The sequence below is a fragment of the Danio aesculapii genome, chromosome 22, assembly GCF_903798145.1.
Source record: "Danio aesculapii chromosome 22, fDanAes4.1, whole genome shotgun sequence".
Classification (NCBI taxonomy): domain Eukaryota; kingdom Metazoa; phylum Chordata; class Actinopteri; order Cypriniformes; family Danionidae; genus Danio; species Danio aesculapii.
Window position 1 is genome coordinate 38404366 of NC_079456.1, and position 19796 is coordinate 38424161.

Here is a 19796-nt window from a genome sequence, read left to right on the forward strand (position 1 = left end):
CATTCTATGGGGTATATGCCGAAGCATGCTAATAGATTAGAAATTCCAAGAGTTCAGTCAAAGCAGGGTGAATCGGCTTTCAGCTACTAACAGCGCCCCCTGCTGCTGGAATCAGCTTCCAGAAATGATCAGATGTGCTCCAACATTAGGCACATTCACATCAGGACTGAACACACATCTGTTTAGCTGTGCCTTTACTGAATGAGCACTGTGCTACGTCCGACAGATCGAACTACTATGTTTTTCTCTTCTTTTTAATTCTTTTCTAACACATTTTATGCTTATTTATTTTATTAGATTTTTATTTTTTTACCATTTCTATTATTTGTTTTTATTTCTATTATACTTGTTTCTTTTATTCCTGTTTATGTAAAGCACTTTGAATTGCCACTGTGTATGAAATGTGCTATAGAAATAAACTTGCCTTGCCTTTCCTAATAGGACTTTTAATTTGCCAGTAACCTGGGTTAATCGCTTCCGGTGAAGTGTATGCCAATGTAAAATCGGCGCATTTAAGGTCTGTTTTCTTTAAAAATTAGCGATCTCCACTGCCTGAGTGATATCTGATATAAAGCGGGTCTCAGATTGTACAAGAAGCACTGCATTAAATGACATTTCCCCTGCCATGTCTTTATAATATGAGCATTTATTTTACCCCAGTATATTCAATGGAGCTTCTGCATTAGCCTGCCAATTCTGACGGGTGCGTTCAAGCAAACGGCTTTTTGTCTCGTTTTACGCTTGAGCAACTAAATAAATGCTAAAGTCTGTTTAACTGATTGTGTTTTAATTACATTACAACATCCATGCTGTAAAAGCAACCATATACTGTAGAATGGGAAAAATAACCCACAATAACAGGTCACCGGAAGTTTATCAGTATGGGAAACACACTAGCTCAGCATATACCCTATTGTTTAGATAGTGAAACGTAGCCAGGGTGAATGATGTTATAAAAACCTTCCACACAGGTTCTGCATCTTGTTGATATACACTGTGAACAGCAGCTACGCTAATTATTTTCTTTATTCTCCATTTCCACCTGGGGATACTCTTCCCGAGGCCCTCAGACTATGCAGAGTCACTGATTCGATCCAAGACCAATGACGAGATGATCCCAAGGTTTCCATAATCCTGGACCAGGCCGTATCCTGAGCAGCTACTGTGATGGTCATGGAGGAGTGGAGAACATGAGACTGATTCCTGTGACGCTCCAGAGACAGACGAGTCTTCGCTGAGGCCAGCTTCCAGCCTCCGCCACTGAGACTGCAGCTCTGCACAAGACGTTTGGCCAGCGGAGAAATTAAAATGGTCGTGCCCAACTGAGTCTGGTTTCTCTCAAGGTTTTTTTTCTTCACTTCCGCCTTTAGTGAAGTTTTTTTCCCTCTCCGCTGTCTCCACTGGTTTGCATGGTTCAGGATCTGTAGAGCTGCGCATGGTTGGATTTGCTCTTCAGTATTTGGACTCTCAGTAGTGATTATTAAACCACACTGAACTGAGCTGAACTGAACTGAACTTAAACACTACAAACTGAACTACACTGTTCCTATTTACTGTGACCTTTTATGTGAAGCTGCTTTGACACAATCTACATTGTATAAGCGCTATACAAATAAAGGGGAATTGAACTGAATTGAATAAAAGTACACTGCCGTTACACTTGAAGATTCACCCAACGTGTCCTCGGGAGTTCCTTATAAACTTGCAAAGTCTGAACTTTGTGTAGGCTACTTAATATTGAGAAAAAGCCCCAATCAGGTGTAAATGTGTGCAGCCACGCTTCACGCAGCAGGAGCATTTTAAAATGAAAACAGCATTCCAGTGTTACCAAAACGCTCCATATTTGGGGCTCCACAACTACTAGAGTAGTGTGGATGGAAGGCAAAACTGAAGCAAAATGTGTGCATTTTAAAACTGCACGTGTCCTCAGACTGGATGACAGTATCCAGCATGTTGTGTGTATATCATCGAACTGTTTTTTGGCCTCAGACTCCTAAAACTTTTGCCAGAGATTATGGCACTGCATCCTCCAGTTCCTCCCCGTCTTCATGTCAGCTGGTTCTTTTGCCTAATTCGATTACAACAGGACATGGGAACAAATGCCTCAAATCCTTCATTTCGCTCACTCTCCCAGCTGCTCGCTGACCTTCCTGGACTCCCGCTGGCCATTGTCTCTCACCAGAGCTACATTAATCTGAAAAGCCCGAACCGGAGGAGGAAAAGTCCTCCCTGTTTTCTCTTCACATGCCTAATCCTGAACAAACCCCATTTGCATTTTGGAGTTTGTTTGAGTCAGTTTCTTCTTCCTCCTGCGTTTCTTTTGAAGGCGTCGCGATGTCTTTGTTTTAGCGCGTCTGAATGGAAATCTCCCACTGGGTTGAGACAAACCGCCTGTACTTATGCAGATGCTCATTAGTAAGTCCTTAGTCTTCAGTCATACGCAAAGCCAGAGGGGATTTTTCCGAGTCCAGATGCTGATCCTGAATGCTCAATGACAACAGGGAAAGTTGCGCATCGCTAACGCTGAGAGATTATAGTATATATGCAGCACGTCTGAATCAACGGTAGGCCTCGATTTATTTCCTTTTCTGATGAAACTTCAGTGGCGCTTCTGCAATACGATTAATGCAATGAAGACTGGTGGTATGTTAAATGTCCAGATGGTGTGAGAAATGCTAGACTGGAGCACTTTAAAGGGGTTTGTGTAAGTAGTGGCTTGGTGGGAATGAACATATGCTGGTGTGGTGAATTGTGATGCTTATACTTAACACTTACACAGTAAAATCACCCAGAAATGAACAAATCAAACATATAAATATACAATACACTATACTATATACAACAAAAAGACAAGTAAGAGGTCAGTAGACATTGTCTTTGCATTTACAATTGATTGTTTGTTAGTGAATTAAATGTTGTGTGTGTTTGAGTACTGTTATACTGTTGTTTTATTCTGATTACATTTCATCCTAATTTAGATACGCAAATATGTTGCCTTTTACAACTTTGTTTTGGCATAAAATAACAACAAAAAGATTATTTAAAGTTTATGCATATATACACTACTGATCAAAAGTCATTTTTTAAATTGATTATTTTATTTATTAAAATAAAGAAAATGATTCTGTTCCTCAAGGTGGCATTTATCAAAGTTAAATTGTTAAATACTTATTTATTAAATTTTTATTTAATAATTTTGTATGTAGTTTCAAATGAAATTATTACTCCAGTCATTATTGCTTTTATTACTATTACCATTAATAATAATAATTAAAAATAATAATAATAATAATAATAATAATAATAATAATAATAATAATAATAATAATAATAACAATAATAAGAATAATAATAATAATAAAAATATTATTATTATTATTATTATTATTATTATTATTAATAATAATAATAATAATAATAATAATAATTATTATTATTATTATTATTATTATTATTATTATTATTATTGTTGTTGTTGTTGTTGTTGTTGTTGTTGTTGTTGTTGTTATTATTATTATCATCATTATTATTATTATTATTATTAATATTATTATTATCATTATTATTATTATTATTATTATTATTATTATTATTATTAGAGTGATTTCTGAAGGATCATGTGACTCTGAATACTGGAGTAATGAAGCTGAAGTTTCATAATTAAAATCACTGGAATAAATTATTAAATTTAGTTATAAACTACTTTTGAGCAGTTATTTTAAAGTACAATAATATTTCACAATTGTACAATGTGTACTGTATTATTGATGAAATAAATGAAGAAGCTTATTTTAAAACATCTAAAATCATACTGACCCCCAAACTTTTGGTCGGTAGTTCATATATATAATGTCACATTAAAGGCTTAACTAGGTTAATTAGGTTAACTAGGCAGGTTAGGGTAATTAGGCAAGTTATTGTATAATGATGGTTTGTTCTGGAGACTATCGGAAATAAAATTAGCCTAAAGGGACTAATAATATTTGACTTTAAAATGGTTCATAAAAATGTAGAACTGCTTTTATTCTAGCTGAAATAAAACAAATAAGACTTTCTCCAGAAGAACAAATATTATCAGACATACTGTGAACATTTCCTCAATCTGTTCAACATCATTTGGGAAATATTTAAAAAAGAAAAAGAAAAACAAAGGGGGCTAATAATTCTGACTTCACCTGAATATATATATATATATATATATATATATATATATATATATATATATATATATATATATATATTTAGATGCAGATCATATGTAAACTGTACTGTATGTTTGCAGGTGTGTTGTGGTTTTTACAGTCAGTCTGTACAGGAGAAGTAGAGCATCTGTGACTCCCTGAAGATTAAACCCACTTCTGACGTAAGAAAGATCCACAAGAATACACCAGTTTTACCGCAGGGACCCAATAAATGTGTCTGGTGAAGCTCCTCAATCCTGCGGTCTGAACCGGGACTTTATGAAGAGACGGAGCCGTCAAAAGCCATCCGCGGTGACGGAGATCAAGCGGATATGACGGCAGGCATCGATCCAGTCATTCAGCATTACGTCTCTGGCAGCAGAGCTCGCGCAGGCTTATTGATGTTTAATTGTGACCGAGTGGATTTGAAATAACATCGCGAATATACGGAAGAGCCACTATTCCGGTCTCACCGGCTGCCAAATTGGCCCGTAATGACAAGAATTAGTCTAATTATGCAGTCTTATTGAGTGCTGTGTAAGCAAGTCCACGAGACCGATGAAATCTGTAATAGTACTGGACTGGAGAGGCTGAGTCTGTGTGGAGGTTTTGTTCCCACAATGAAAAACTAGTGCAGTAAATTATAGTAAATAGGACACTACAGTGCTTTTGAACCATGATATAGTAAAATATCACTGTAACGTTGTTAATGAATGCTACTACAGCTTATTGTGGTATTAATTGTACACTGTAAAATAAATGTTGAGTAGATTTGTGTTGGGACAACATGAAGGAATTATGTGCACTTCACCAATTTAAGTTGATTGAACACAAAACTATTAAGTCGTCCCCTCAAAAAAACATATTTTTGATTTGTTTCAGCTTATTTTAAGTAGTTTGAACAAACAACAAATGTATTTTTTTTCTGCAATAAAGGCTGTAGCACAGTTTAGATTTACTACAGTAAACTGTAGAGTACTATAGTATAATATACACTATAGCTCTAGAAAAATAAAGTCATTTGTTTATATTACTGTAGTTCTTGTGTTGGTGACTATAGAATTACCACAAAGAGATTGCAAAGTACTTTACTACAGTATCCCAGCAGGCACAGGGCATCATCATGACGTCAGATTGACGTTGTACCCCGATATCGTGGGACGTTGTATTTTGGGTGAAAATGAAAATCGGGTTGACGTCAGAACGCAAAGCCAGAGCGACACCAGTGTCCAACATTGGACAGATGTCGGATTTTGGTCACTTTTTAATGCAATCTAAAAACCTAAAAACAGTGTCTAATGATGTTACAGCTTGACGTTGTGTGGACGTTCTCACTATGACATCTATCAGATGTTGGATTAATAAACAGCTATATATCAGCATCATGATTGGACATCAGAATAACGTTGTCCTTAGACGCTGGCTAAACATTGAGTGTTGTTCACCTGACATCACGACCTAAATCTAACCTAATATTAAGATTTTATGATGTTGTGTGCCTGCTGGGATGGTTAAAAATACTATAGTATATACTATACATTACTATAGTAGTTTTTCATGCGGGTTTCCATGGTGGCAAATGGTAATTTAGCACTGCCTTGCAGTTTTACATTTAGTAATAAAACATCTGATACAAACAAAACTGTTTATATCACACATCATGTCTGACTTCATTTTAAGAATTATAAATAGATTTCCTGGAATTTCTCAATTTTCTCAAAATTCTGATTTTATTTAGCGTTTTTTAATTATTTATAGCGTTCATGTATGACTTTTAGTTCACTTACAATGCTAGTTATAAATGCTGTACATTTTTGTGCAAAAAAACTGTGGAGATTCATTACTGAATTGAACAAATCACATCATCAAATCATTCCGTAAAACGAATCATTGATTTGCTGCCACCTACTGGCCATTATTTAATCAAAACTATCGACCTCAACATGTGAAAGTGCTCTCGTTTTTGTGACTGTTTTATAACAATCTCCTATGGGAGGAAATACTAAGACAAACCACTCGCTCTACAAACAAGTGTGTTCATAACTATACAGACAAAGCAGAATAATATAATAAGAAAACATCAACATCAAGCAGCTGTTTTTAACATCTAAAAATGAATGATAGATAATCGGACCAGAAGTCTCGAGCTAAAGAGATTCAAATGGCTGCACCCGCTCATACTGTACATGAAGACTAAGGTCAGTACATCTACTATTGTGGAAAAATGGCTATATTTTTTATTATTTTAGTCTCTTTTTCTTTAATTAAACAATTGTATTTGCATTGCATAAAGGTGCATAACTAAACTTCTTCTCTTGAGTGTGATACGCCTCGCATACTAATGAAGCATTTTCTGTAGAAGTAGATGAAGCTGATAGAAATGCACAGGCCTGATCGTCTAAAATTAACCTGAGCTCTGCAGCGAAACTTCCTGTGAGCAGAGATGAAGCTGAAGGTTGAAACTGAACTCAGGAAATTTGCAGTTGAGAAGTCTTATGCTTTTAATGTTGTGCAGAGAGTTTGTAGAAAAAGAGGACGTATGTATGGGTGCGACCAACAGGAGGACTGGAGAATGATTGACGAATTCCACTAAACTCCACCTGTACTCCACTCAATCAGGAAATGAAAGTTGTTGTGCACCTCTCGGATGTAATTCTTGCCTTGAATTGGGGATATCAGAATTAGGTGAATCTAATTATTCATTTGTATCCAGTGAATTACTAATATGTTTGACATTGAAGAAAACCCTCTCCTTTTTTATTGAACAGGCATGGAATTGATTAAATATTCCAACACTGCAAACTTAAATGTGTTATATTTGTCTCACTTAAGTGCTTGTATTTGTAGCATAAACGTCTATTTATTTCATCAAGACATTTCACAGGCGGTAAACAGGGATTCAACAACATCCCAGCAAGTGGAGAAAAATATGTTTCTACATGCTTCTTTCTTGGATTTTGCTTCCAAAGGTCAATCCATTTGGATTTGCACATGTTGACACGGAGCTGGAAAGCAATTCCTGTTCAGATTTCCAGATCAGCGTGAGCCGATCAGAGAAACAGCCAGAGACTCGGTGTACAAATGGCCTGTTCCTGTAGAAATAACAGGTGTTCGATAAAAAAAAGTAGTACAACAACATAAAATAGAAAACAACTGATCTGCTGTCAATAAAACGGTGCACATTTAGCATTTAGTAGGAGTATTTTTCTCTTTTGGTATCCATGATTTCTACCTAAATACACATTTTTTTCTGTGTGCTATCAATGGCTAATTTATAATAACCTGAATCTATCTGCAGCATTTCTGAGCAGTTTTTGAATCCCTTTATTCAGTTTGCACTATATTAATTATTATAATAATAAATCAGCTTAAAAATACTGAAGGTATTTTAGTTCTTTGGTTTTTAAATAGTAATATTTAATAATAATAATGAGTAAAAAAGTAATAATTAATAATAATAATAATACTGATAATAAAAATAATATTATAAATAATAATAATAATAATAATAATAATAATAATAATAATAATAATAATAATAATAATAATAATATCAATAATAATAATAATAATAATAATAATAATAATAAAACAATATTATTAATAATAATAATAATAATAATAATAATAATGACAGTAAAATAATAATATCAATAATAATAATAGAACAATATTATTATTATTAATAATAATAATAATAATAATAATAATAATAATAATAATAATAATAATACATGATAATGAATCAATTAATTTTATTTTAGACTTAAACTTATTTATTATATTTATTTAATTTAATTTAAAATTTCCTTCTTAAAAATTATATATAAATATATATATATATATACACACACACAAAAGTTTGTCTGAGAACCTGTCTGGATCTCGAATATGATTGGCTGACAGTCTTATATTCTGCAATGTCAGCACTTGTTCAGCCTCTTCACCTTTGTGTATTACTCCGCCCACATGACGAGCAGACGAATAAGCTCACTGTAAGCACTGTGAGCAAAATCAGCTGTTATGTCATCATCACTTTAGACATTACGCTAGAGAATCATTCAAATACTACTACTAAAGTGACGATTGTGAAATAGCAGCGGTTTCTGCTGTTCTGACGTCAGCTGCATATGTGAATGAGTGGCGGAAGAAAGTAGTTCCTCATACAATAGGGTTTTTGAGACTCTCTGTGTTTGATTTTCTTTTTTATATACACGATAATGCTGTCGAACAGTTGTATAAATGCTATATCACAGTGCGATATGCCTGTATATTGTCATTGTTGGGGCTCTAAGGCAGTAAGCCAATGCACGCCTCCCACCAGTGCCGATATACAGCCATAAATATATTCAAACGAGGAAACTAAAGGCAGGAAAAGAAAATCAAATGATGAAAAAAACACTTAAGAAAATATGGGTTGCCAAATTTAAAGATTACTTTACATAATTAGCTAATAGCTTTATATCTGAACTATATTTCAGGAATCATTTGCATTGTTTCAAGAACACCACAACCCAAACAACATCCAACCAAAGACCATCAGTTTAAACCAGATATTTTAAAAGGTTTCCCCTTTTTTGGATGCAACAGCACACAAAAGCCTTCTCGACCTCAAAGAAGGTCAGATGTTGATCAGCAGAGGACTTCATCACGCCGCCGTCTCCATCTACAGTAAAGCCGTGCTTTAATTCGCTCTTCTTTCTCCCCTGGTGGCTCAATCTAATTTGTTGTGTCGGTGTGATGCAGTACCTGTTGGCTCTCTTCTCTCGGCCCATTTGCCATCCAGGCCTCCCCCAACAAACCAAGACAAGCGGGATCTTTCTCCATCAGCGTGTATCTGGGAGATAAGAGTGGGATTCATCTCCCTTTCGAGAGCTCAGTTCACTGGAGGCTCCAGAGAGAATCAGATCATTAGATGCGCTATCTGCCTTCACTGTGGAAAGAGATTACTAAACAAACACCATTCACAACACCCGCCTCCAAATCCCCGCCTATTTATCTCCGACTTACTACTGTATTGATATTGATTTTTGGGATATATGGAAAGATCGGGGAACAAATCCCAAGTCAACAGACAAATGGTTATGATGGCAGATGTTTAGGTAATGAGACTGCGCTGACGGAAGGTTGCAAATACCATGTGGGGCTTTAAACATGTATTTTAGGTATGCTGTGTATACAGCGCAGGGGAAACAAGTACTGAACACATCAACATTTCAGTCTCATAAAATATATTTCTAGAAGTGCTGTTGACTTGAAATGTTCTTCAGATGTTGGTAACAACCAAAATAATGCATACATAGCACGAAACACAGCACTAGTTAGTTTATAAATTAAGTTATATGTAGTAAAATGAGGGGACAAATGTATTGAAAAGGCTTGGGCAGCCATGCCTAATTAGCTGCGTCAGTCCCAACACCTACATTACCAGATGATGAAGATGAAATCCGGGTGGATGTTTCAGCAAGATCTCAAACACAGCCAAGGAAACTCTGAAATGGTTTCAGAGAAAGAAAACAAAGCTCAAATGGCTAGCCAATCACCAGACCTGAATACTAAAGAAAATAGAGCTAAATATCAAAGTTGATAGATGAGACCTCATATGCGACTCCATTCTCCATACAAGAGGCATCTTGAAGCAGTGTTAAATGCATTTCAGTGTCACTGGAGGGTTTCAAAGCTCCAACTATCAGTCGATCCATCAGCAAATCGCTCATATGTCTGCTCATAGACAGATCAGCTGATTGACACAGCTTTGACATGCAGTGTATTAGTGTTTGCATTTGGTAAACAGAGGTGAGGAGTGGTAAACAGATGACCTTCGCAGCCAATCACAGTCATACGTTTCTGTTGAGCATGTGAACAATGACCAATCAGCAGAGTTTAAGAACGCTCTCAAATGTTAGCGGGGAAATAGACGTGTTTTAAATTCCAGTACCGATTGGTTCAGAAGTTGATACTTGTACAACCTTAGTGGGAAAGAGACTAAATTCTGGACAGAATTCTTAATATTTATATTTTGTGTAATGTGACTATTCTATGCACCTATTCACTTCTGTTGTTTAGGAAAAAAGCAACATTATCACTATACTAAAAATACGCTTATTGTGTGATCACACCGGTGTGATTAGAACATCATCAACTTCTAAATCAAAGCTGATTTTTCGCAATAGAGCATAGGTTTGCGGTTCTTGTCATACATCACGATTGATCAGTTTCTTTTTTTATCAAAATAACATTTATTTTAGGTTTCAGACATTAAAATACACATAAGTACTAACAAAACATAACATTTATGATTTGTAAAATACGCTGATATCTATGGAGATGGCAATAATACTATTTTTTAAAAATATCTGGACATGTAGACACGTTTAGTTTACAAGAACATGTATTCGATTCCTCTCCCAGTTAAACAGACACATGTTTTCATGTATTTGCAGAGAAAACAATGAATTATGTTGTAAATACAGCAGCTCTAATTTCTCCTGCAATGTAGATTAACATGACGACACTCCTAACAGGTCAAACATGATGAAAATAATGATGAAACACATGTCCTTACACATATTTGGGAATAGAGACATCTTTCACACATGTGATCACACCGGTGTGATTAGAACATCCTCTAAAATCAAAGCTGATTTTTCGCAATAGGTTTGCGGTTCTTGTCATCACGATTGATCAGTTTCTGTTTGAGGTTTCAGACATTCAAACACACATAAGTACTAGCTAAACATAACACTTATGTTCTGTAAAACACACTCTGATGTTTATTGAGATGGCAATAATAATAATGTTTAACAGTAACTTTACAATGTGCAAGCAACATGATCAAAATAATTACGGAATACATGTCCTTACACATATTTGGGAATTGGGACATCAGATATTTTACAATGTAATTAATACGTTCGTCAATATTTGCAGAAAAGGCAAAAAAGAATCGAAACACAACATATACATAGATCGTTGGTGTTGCAGTGTGTCCTGTGATGAACTTGACGTGTCGTCATGGTCATTTTAAAGCCATGCGTTCTAAATAACAATCACATTTAAACTTTTTTAGATTGTACAAAGCTTTTACCACTTATCTAGCATATGTTTTACACAGCGGATGCACTTCCAGCTGCAACCCAGTGCTGGGAAACATACACACTCACATGCACACTCATACACTACGGCCAGTTTAGTTAATTCAGTTATAATGCATGTGTTTGGGCTGTGGGGGGAGCACCCGGAGGAAACTCACGCCAACACGGGGAGAACATGCTAACTTGTGATCTTCTTGCTGACAGTGCGACCACTGAGCCACTATCATAATTTAAGTCATCCATTTCCATTTAAATTGGTCGTCTCTTTAAAGGAGAAGTGTGGAGGTGTGTGTTTCTAAAACACGGCACACAAACCCGAAGTGTAATCTATGAACACGCTCTATTATCAGAAACATTTTCCTGCGCTTCAGAAGCACAACACATCGCTCCAATTTCAGCCATTTCCAGCTCTCCGTATATTTGCCTGTAATGACTTGGACCTGAGTCTCCAGTAAGTTTACAAAGAAACAAGCAAACATTAGAGCCTTTCAGATGGGGACACTTCATGAACTAGTTCTCTGGCTCTTCTCCCAGAGGAACGGTTAACTTCACCAAAAGTGACTCCTGTTCCCTCGAGGCCTGTAGTATTGACGATTTCCAACAGCGCGAGTGTGTACGTGTGTGAGAGAGAAAGACAGAGTTTTCACACTGTTGACACAAAGGTAAACTCAAGCCTTGCTATCTGTAAAGAGCACATGCAGTTAAAGTCAGAATTACTAGCCCTCCTAATTTATTAGCCCCCCTGTATATATGTTCCCCCAATTTCTGTTTAATTTCCTCAACACATCTCTAATCATAACAGTGTTAATAACTCATCTCTAATAACTGATTTATTTTCTCTTTGTCATGATGACAGTAAATAATATTAGACTAGATATTCTTCAAGACACTTCTATACAGCTTAAAGTGACATTTAAAGGCTTAACTAGGGTAATTAGGGTAAAGTTAGGGTAATTAGGCATTGTATAACAATGTTTTGTTGTGTAGACAATTGAAAAAAATATTTAGCTGAAGGGGGCTAATAATATTGACCTTAAAATGGCTTCAAAAAATTAAAAACTGCTTTTATTCTAGCCGAAATAAAACAAATAAGACTTTCTCCAGACGAACAAATATTATCAGACATACTGTCAACATTTCCTGAATCTGTATTAAATATTTAATAAAAAAGAAAAAAATCACAAGAGTTTTGACTTCGACTCTACATGTTTACAGAGCGCTTATTATTTTTTAAGCATTATGGTTAGATTCATGTATTCTAAGATAATTAAATCCCCACATAATGTATCAGAATAATTACATATCTATGGCTCAAATAAATACACATAAAGTAGCAAGTAAAATATCCCCATTGACAGATTATTCAGCTTGTTTTGAGGGAAAACTCGCTTAATATTGACATTATTTCTTAAAACAAGACAATATGTATTACTTGTCTAGAAGAATGCTTCTTGATTTAAGACTTTTTAGATATTTGGACTGGAAACAAGACAAAAAAATCAAAGAAAAGCCTTGCAGTGCATATAGAACAAAATATGGTCTTGTTTTTTAATCATATATATGACACAGAATAAGATATTTAGCTGTGTGTTCATGCTGCTCTTTTCCATACATGAGGACTAAAGCTCAAAAAGACCTTTTCCACTATAAATCTCAGTTTGTAACAGTATTTCGCTTATTCTAAATACATATAAAACACAAAGCTTTCAGGATTTTTCTCAGATTTGTGGATCGTTTCTCTAAAAAATAAATAATAAATGATGTGCAGCCGGCTAGTAGGAGCTGAAGTTACAGGCAAAATAACTAAACATGAGGCAAACAAGGGGAAATTCTGTTTGTTCTTTATGTATGTACACTTCTCAACATTATTAAGACAAATTAACTAAACCAGTTCTAGTTTGTTTATTTTCTAAAGCTCCGTCGGGCGCCCAGAGAGAAAACCTTTAAAAAAAAAGAGCTTCATAGGAAATGCTATCAAAAAGTCTCTTTAATGTTTCATACGGCTACTTTTATTTCTGAACACTGATGTTATCCATCCTTTTAAATAATAATGAACAACAATGATAATTACTCTTTTGCTAAAATGAGCTAATTGAGGTTCAGTGCCTAGAGAGAGGGAAATAAGCAGTCGGACGCAAATGTTTATGGTTGTGCTGAACTTTCATTTGAGTTAAAAAAAAAAACATCACGTCCTCGTCTTTTGTTTTGACCAAAGTAATTATTGTGGTTCTTCAAGGGTACCCGAGCTTTAGCTCATGAAAACAGCCTCTGCTTTTATTTTCCATGAGAGAAAATGCCATTTTCCATTGTTTCTCGTGGATCTCTCAGAAGTGTGTGCAGGCTTATTTGTTTATGATGCATGTGTGTCCAGGACGGCATCAAAAAGGAAGGAGATTTTGCTCTGTGTGTACTGTTTTTCAAATTAAAAGATATATATATATATATATATATATATATATATATATATATATATATATATATATATATATATATATATATATATATATATATATATATATATAATATATATACTGTATAGCTGAAGGCAAAATTATTAGCCTGTGAAATTTGTATTCAATTAATTAGTTTAAATTATTTTCCAAGTTATGTTTTCACAGTATGATATATCTTTTAATTTGAAAAACAGTAAACACAGAGCAAAATCTCATTCCTTTTTGTATATATATATATAACTTGACTTCTAGTTAATCATGTGTAAAAGTGTCAGAAGGTGGATTTCCCCCTGAATCATCTGTTGATCTGCATCTCAATCATCACAATACTGCAGAAGACCTATTGGAACCATCATGGAGCCAAGATTCTCATGGAAATAAGTCAAGTTTGGTGAAGGAGAAATCATGGTTTGGGGTTCCATTCAGTATGGGGGCGTGCGAGAGATCTGCAAATTCTCCAGCAGGATAGCGCTCCTTCTCATACTTCAGCCTCCACATCAAAGCTCCTGAAAGCAAAGAAGGTCAAGGCGCTCCAGGATTGGCCAGCCCAGTCACCAGACATGAACATTATTGAGCACGTCTGGGGTAAGATGAAGGAGGAGTCGTTGAAGATGAACACAAAGAGTCTTGATGAACTCTGGGAGTCCTGCAAGAAGGCTTTCTTTGCCATTCCAGATGACTTTATTAATCAGTGATTTGAGTCATGTCAGAGATGTATGGATGCAGTCCTCCAAGCTCATGATGGAGTCAGACACAATATTCATTTCTGTTTCCACTGCAGCATGAGCACATATTCTATACTGGACATTATTGAAGGTTCAGTGAGCAGACTTTAGTCTAAGCAGAGTCAGACCTTACTGTCCTAATCAAATCAGTCAACATCAAGACATGATCATATTCATGATCATGATCATACACTAATTTTAAATGCACTAATTGTCAATTGGACCACTAGGTTTCGACTTGCACTGAAAGCAATTTCAGATGGGCGGAGATGTTGGGAAATGCCTTTGAGAACAATGATTACCTTTGCAAAGTTGCTTATTGCCACTAGGGACAAACGAGCCTACGCGCTTGTTTTTCTATAGCCCCTGACAGGAGTTTGTGTTGTTCATTAGCTCATTCATCAGATTCAGCCCACCGTACACAACCACAAACATCTTCCGGAGTAAACAAACCCGGCGTAACAGTAGGGAAACTCACCCACATCCAGAAATAAACCGACACCCCAGAGCTGCATGTATTACTAGCGCAACGTCAAACCCGCCAGCTTCGTCATGCCCTGAAACTTTTCCCCAGCCAAACGCACACACGGTAAGATCAGAGGATCACTCATGTGGGCCAGTGAGCATCAGGTCTCCGAGTCCCACATGACTTTCCGGAGTATTCCTCCGACATTCCTCATGGCCCACCGTGAGCGCAATAACAGGATCTGTATGCACTGAACTCTGCCGTGTCCAATTGATGTGACAACCTCCCTATCTCTTTAGACAGTGAGTTCACATCCAGCGAAACAATTACGCTCGGCTTCTGCGCTCGGGTTCAAGTAAATGCGACTCCCCTTCTCTTTGAACAGTATCTGCGCTTGCCTTTTTTTGTTTGCTCTCTACTTCCTTCCTGCTCTAATTTTCAGGAGAGAACTGAATAAAATTAGCATACGAGCGCCCAGGGGACATATGGGGAGGTAAATAAACAGCCGAAAAGTCATCATCTGAATATCAAAACAGCCAATTTGCATGGCTGGTGATCATTAACTAAATGTAGACGCACTTATTTTGCCAAATGTTAACAAGGAGGGAGAGGGGAAAGGGGAGGAAGGGGCTGCTGGAGGAATGGAAAACAGCTTCATTGTGGATCAGCAATCAATGGCTCTGTTTGTACCTCGCGCAAAAGGGTTGGAGGTTCAGTCATCACTTACTCGCCCTCATGCTGTTCCATAAAACACATGCCTTACTTTCTCTGTGGAACACAAAGGAGAAGAGTTTTCAAGACTCTACAAGAGTCGTCAAATGTTGGCTGTTGAATTCTTGCCACACCACGGACAAGAAATGTCAGATTACATGGCTAATCATCACCTGCCATCTTTAATGTAATACTTGGTGTCACTAGGAAGGTTGAACTGTTGACTGACTTTCAGAGACTATGAAGTAAACCTACAATAGGTACTGAATCAGCCTGTTTTATACTCGCCATCTTGTCATCAATCCTCAGTTTCGTCCTTCCACCTTGTTTTGAGATTGTCTAAGCTTTCATTGGTAGAGCTTCTGTGCTCCTATTGGTCAATTTTACATACAGTGCGTAGTATAACCAATGACGGGGAACAGGGCGGAACAAAACAAACAAACTATATAGTCTTTCTGTTGAGGGTTCTTACGTATTCTGGATTAAGTGTTCATTGTGTCCAAATATGACAGAATATGTGAGATAATAATGTCACTGATTTTAGCTTCTCAACACTTATTGTCAATTACAGATCTGTATGATAACCTACATCAGGGTTAGGCCAAAATCAAGCGTTTTTTACAATAGCAATGATGGAGAGATAAAGGAAAGAAGAGGCTGCTGAGGAATGGAAAACAGCTTCATTGTTATTGAGTAATCAATGGCCCTGTTTGTACCTCTTACAAAAGAGACTGAAGTTCTGTGAAAATTTACTCACCCTCACGTCAGTCCAAACCCATACGATTTACTTTCTCTGATCAACAACAACGGAGATGTTTTGAAGATAGTTTAAGCTGCTTTTTTCCACTTGATGATGGAATGCAGTAGGTTTGTTTAGTGTCAGGTTTAGACTCTTCGACAGCCACTTTGTGGATCAGGGTTGCCAACACAATCTCACGGCAATTCCTAACTTTTTGATTTAGTGGCTAATTCGTACGATCTAATTGGTACGATTTAGTACGATTTGCTCATCCCCCAATGACGGTTGGGTTTAGGGGTGGGGTTAGGTGCCACGCCTCCTTTTTAAAATCGTACAATTTCGTACAACTGAACTCGTATGAATTCATACAAATTAGCAACTAAACTGGCAAAACGTAAAATACTTACGTTTCCTCGTGAGATCAGGCTGGGGTTGCCCAAACTCACACCTGGAGGGCCGGTGTCCTGTTGAGTTTAGTTCCAACTCCAGTTACACACACCTGAACTAGCTAGTCAAGCTCTTTCTAGGTAACTTCTAGGCGGATGTGTTTGGACACTGCTGGTTTATATTATACTCAGACCTGCAGCTTCTCTCCATGATAGATATCCACTGTTCTCAAGCCTCCGGCACCTAGACTGCAGCTCTGCACAACACATTTGGCCAGAGGAAAAATGGCTGTGCCCGGCTGACACTGGTTTTTCTTGAGGTTTTTTCTTTCACTTCCGTCAATTTGTAAAGTTTTTCCTTGTCGCTGGATGTTTTGACTTGGGACTAGTGGACTAGTTGTTTTCAGCATTTCAACAAGAGGTCACCAAACTTGTTCCTGCAGGGTCTTGCAAAGTTTAGGCCCTGACCACACGAACAAGGGTATTTTCAAAACCAGCCTTTTTCTATGCAGTTTCTCTGTTTGTCCACAAGGAAACAGTATAAATAAATAAATAAATTATATATAATATATATATATTCACTGTTTGTCCAGAAGGAAAACAGTATTGGGTGACTGAAACCAAAACTTTCTGAAAACTCCAGGACCAGGGTGAAGATTTTGCAAAGCTCCGTGTACACTGTGGTGGTGTAGACACTACAACCGGAGCTTTCACTTTATGACGTCAACATCCACGCTGCTTTCTCCTTTCTGATTGGCCAACACGGCTGGGAAAGATGTGAATGAGGCAAATTTTGAGCATTCAAGGTAAACATATCCCCTATTCCATGTCTTTTTCACCGCGGCACGATAATCCACCTCTGTTCTCACATTTGCAGTGCTTGTACACAACGTACTCGCATAAATACTTAATGTGTACTCCGCATACAACATGGACATAGAGTTAGCTTCAGTCCTAATCAAACACCCAAACAAGCTAATCAAGATGTTACTGGGAATATTTGAAACTGTGTTGAGGAAAGTTTGAACTAAACTCTGCAGGGACACCGGCCCTCCAGAATCGAGACTGGTGACCCCTGGTTTCTGTTTACAGAAGTGACATTTGCATTACATTGAACTGAACTAAAATGAATTTTATCAGTGTTACAACTGAACTGAAGCTGGTTTAATTTACTAGAACTTCTACAATGTTGAGCTGCTTTGACACACTCTACATTGTAAAAAGCGCTACAGAAATGAAACTGAATTGAATTGAATTGAATTTAATGACAAATGTTTTGTTGCTTCTTAACCAATCATCACTTTCTGTCTGTAACACGTGATGTCAGTAGCTGTGTTTCCATCAAATGTGAAATAACTTTATGCGCAAAACTGGAATATCGCATAAAAGACGTGCGAATAAAGCAGCATTTCCTTCCAACGGGTCAAAGAGAACAAAATCATCAGCTAATGATTAACTAGCGCCAAATATCAACAGTAAAAACTGAATTTGCTGTGGTAGGAGAAGATGTGTGCATCTTGTCTTTATTTAATAAATGACTTGTGCCTCAGAAGACGATGCTGACACACAATGAACGCGTGGTGGCATCTGAAGGTGTGAGACGTGGAGCACAGACACTCTTAGGGTTTCCATCATCCGATTTGTTTATGCTCATCTCTAAAATGCACATAAAAATAGGTGAATGGAAGCGTAGCTATAGACACATGCTGAACTGGTGACTACTGAAGAGTTTTCTCGTCATCACTGAAGCTCCAATAAATTCCATTATACAACAATATTTCTTAGCAATTCGTAACTTTTTTGATTTCGTGGCTAATTCGTTTCAATGCATATGATCTGTTCATACAATTTAGTACGATTTGCTCATCACCCAATGGTGCTTTGGTGCCACGACTACTCTTACAACTTATACATGTCATACAACTGAGCTCATATGAATTTGTACGAACAATTCACTAAACTGACAAAACATAAAACAGTTACTTTCCTCGTCAGATCAAGCTGATCCTGCCAATACTTTAGAAATGTAACCATTATTGATCAAAAAACGCTATATATAAGTGTATGTGAATGTGTTTCTTCTTCCACAGTTGTCCTGACTCTTTAAACTGAGTATTACCAACCCTGTGGTGCTCTTTCGACATTGTTTACCGTGGTAAAGCACACTCACCGCTCACCTTTACTTACCCTCTCTTTACACTCTCTTTTCTCTCGCCGAAAAGAAAAATGCCAACGTGTCCAGCGTTTCTTGGCTTGACCTTCCAAACAGGCGCTATGTGAATGGAATCCTAAACTTACCCGAACAGCACAGAAACACACAGGAGGAGGCGTTCAGGACAAAAAGAGCGTTGTTTCATCACCGCTCGCCCCAGAAACCCTCCCCGATTCAGAAGGCCTGCCCAAATATTTGTCAACCAGGCAATGGAAAAACTAAAGTGCTTAACAAGAGCACAGACAATTGTTAAGCTTCACTAAGCAGCTTGGGGTCGTGTTGTTTTGGTGTGTTTGGGGTTGTGTGTAGGAATGCGGGAGTCTCGTCTGCTGAGGAATGCTGTTAAATACGAGAAAAGCACTTAATCAAACGCATTGTGCATTCCTGAACTGGCACTTTAACGAGATCTGTGAAACTGATTAAAAGGGTCATTTGAGAACATTTATGAGACGTTGTCTTGAACCAAAAACTGAACAAAGATGCACTTTGTATGTTTATGTATATGACAAATAAATAAATAAATATATAAATAAATAAATAAATTAATTAATTAATAATAAATAATATATATTTATATATATGTATATTTATATATATATATATATATATATATATATATATATATATATATATATATATATATATATATATAATGCTTTTTTGTTCATAGCTGTCCCTAAATGTGCCCTAAATATATTAGTTTTTAATTACTAATATGAACATTTAGAAATTGATTCTGACTGTTTTACAGCAGTGAATTTTATGATTTGTGAAATATTTTTAATACTACAGTGCAAAACATGAATAAATAATTTAATAAATAAATAAA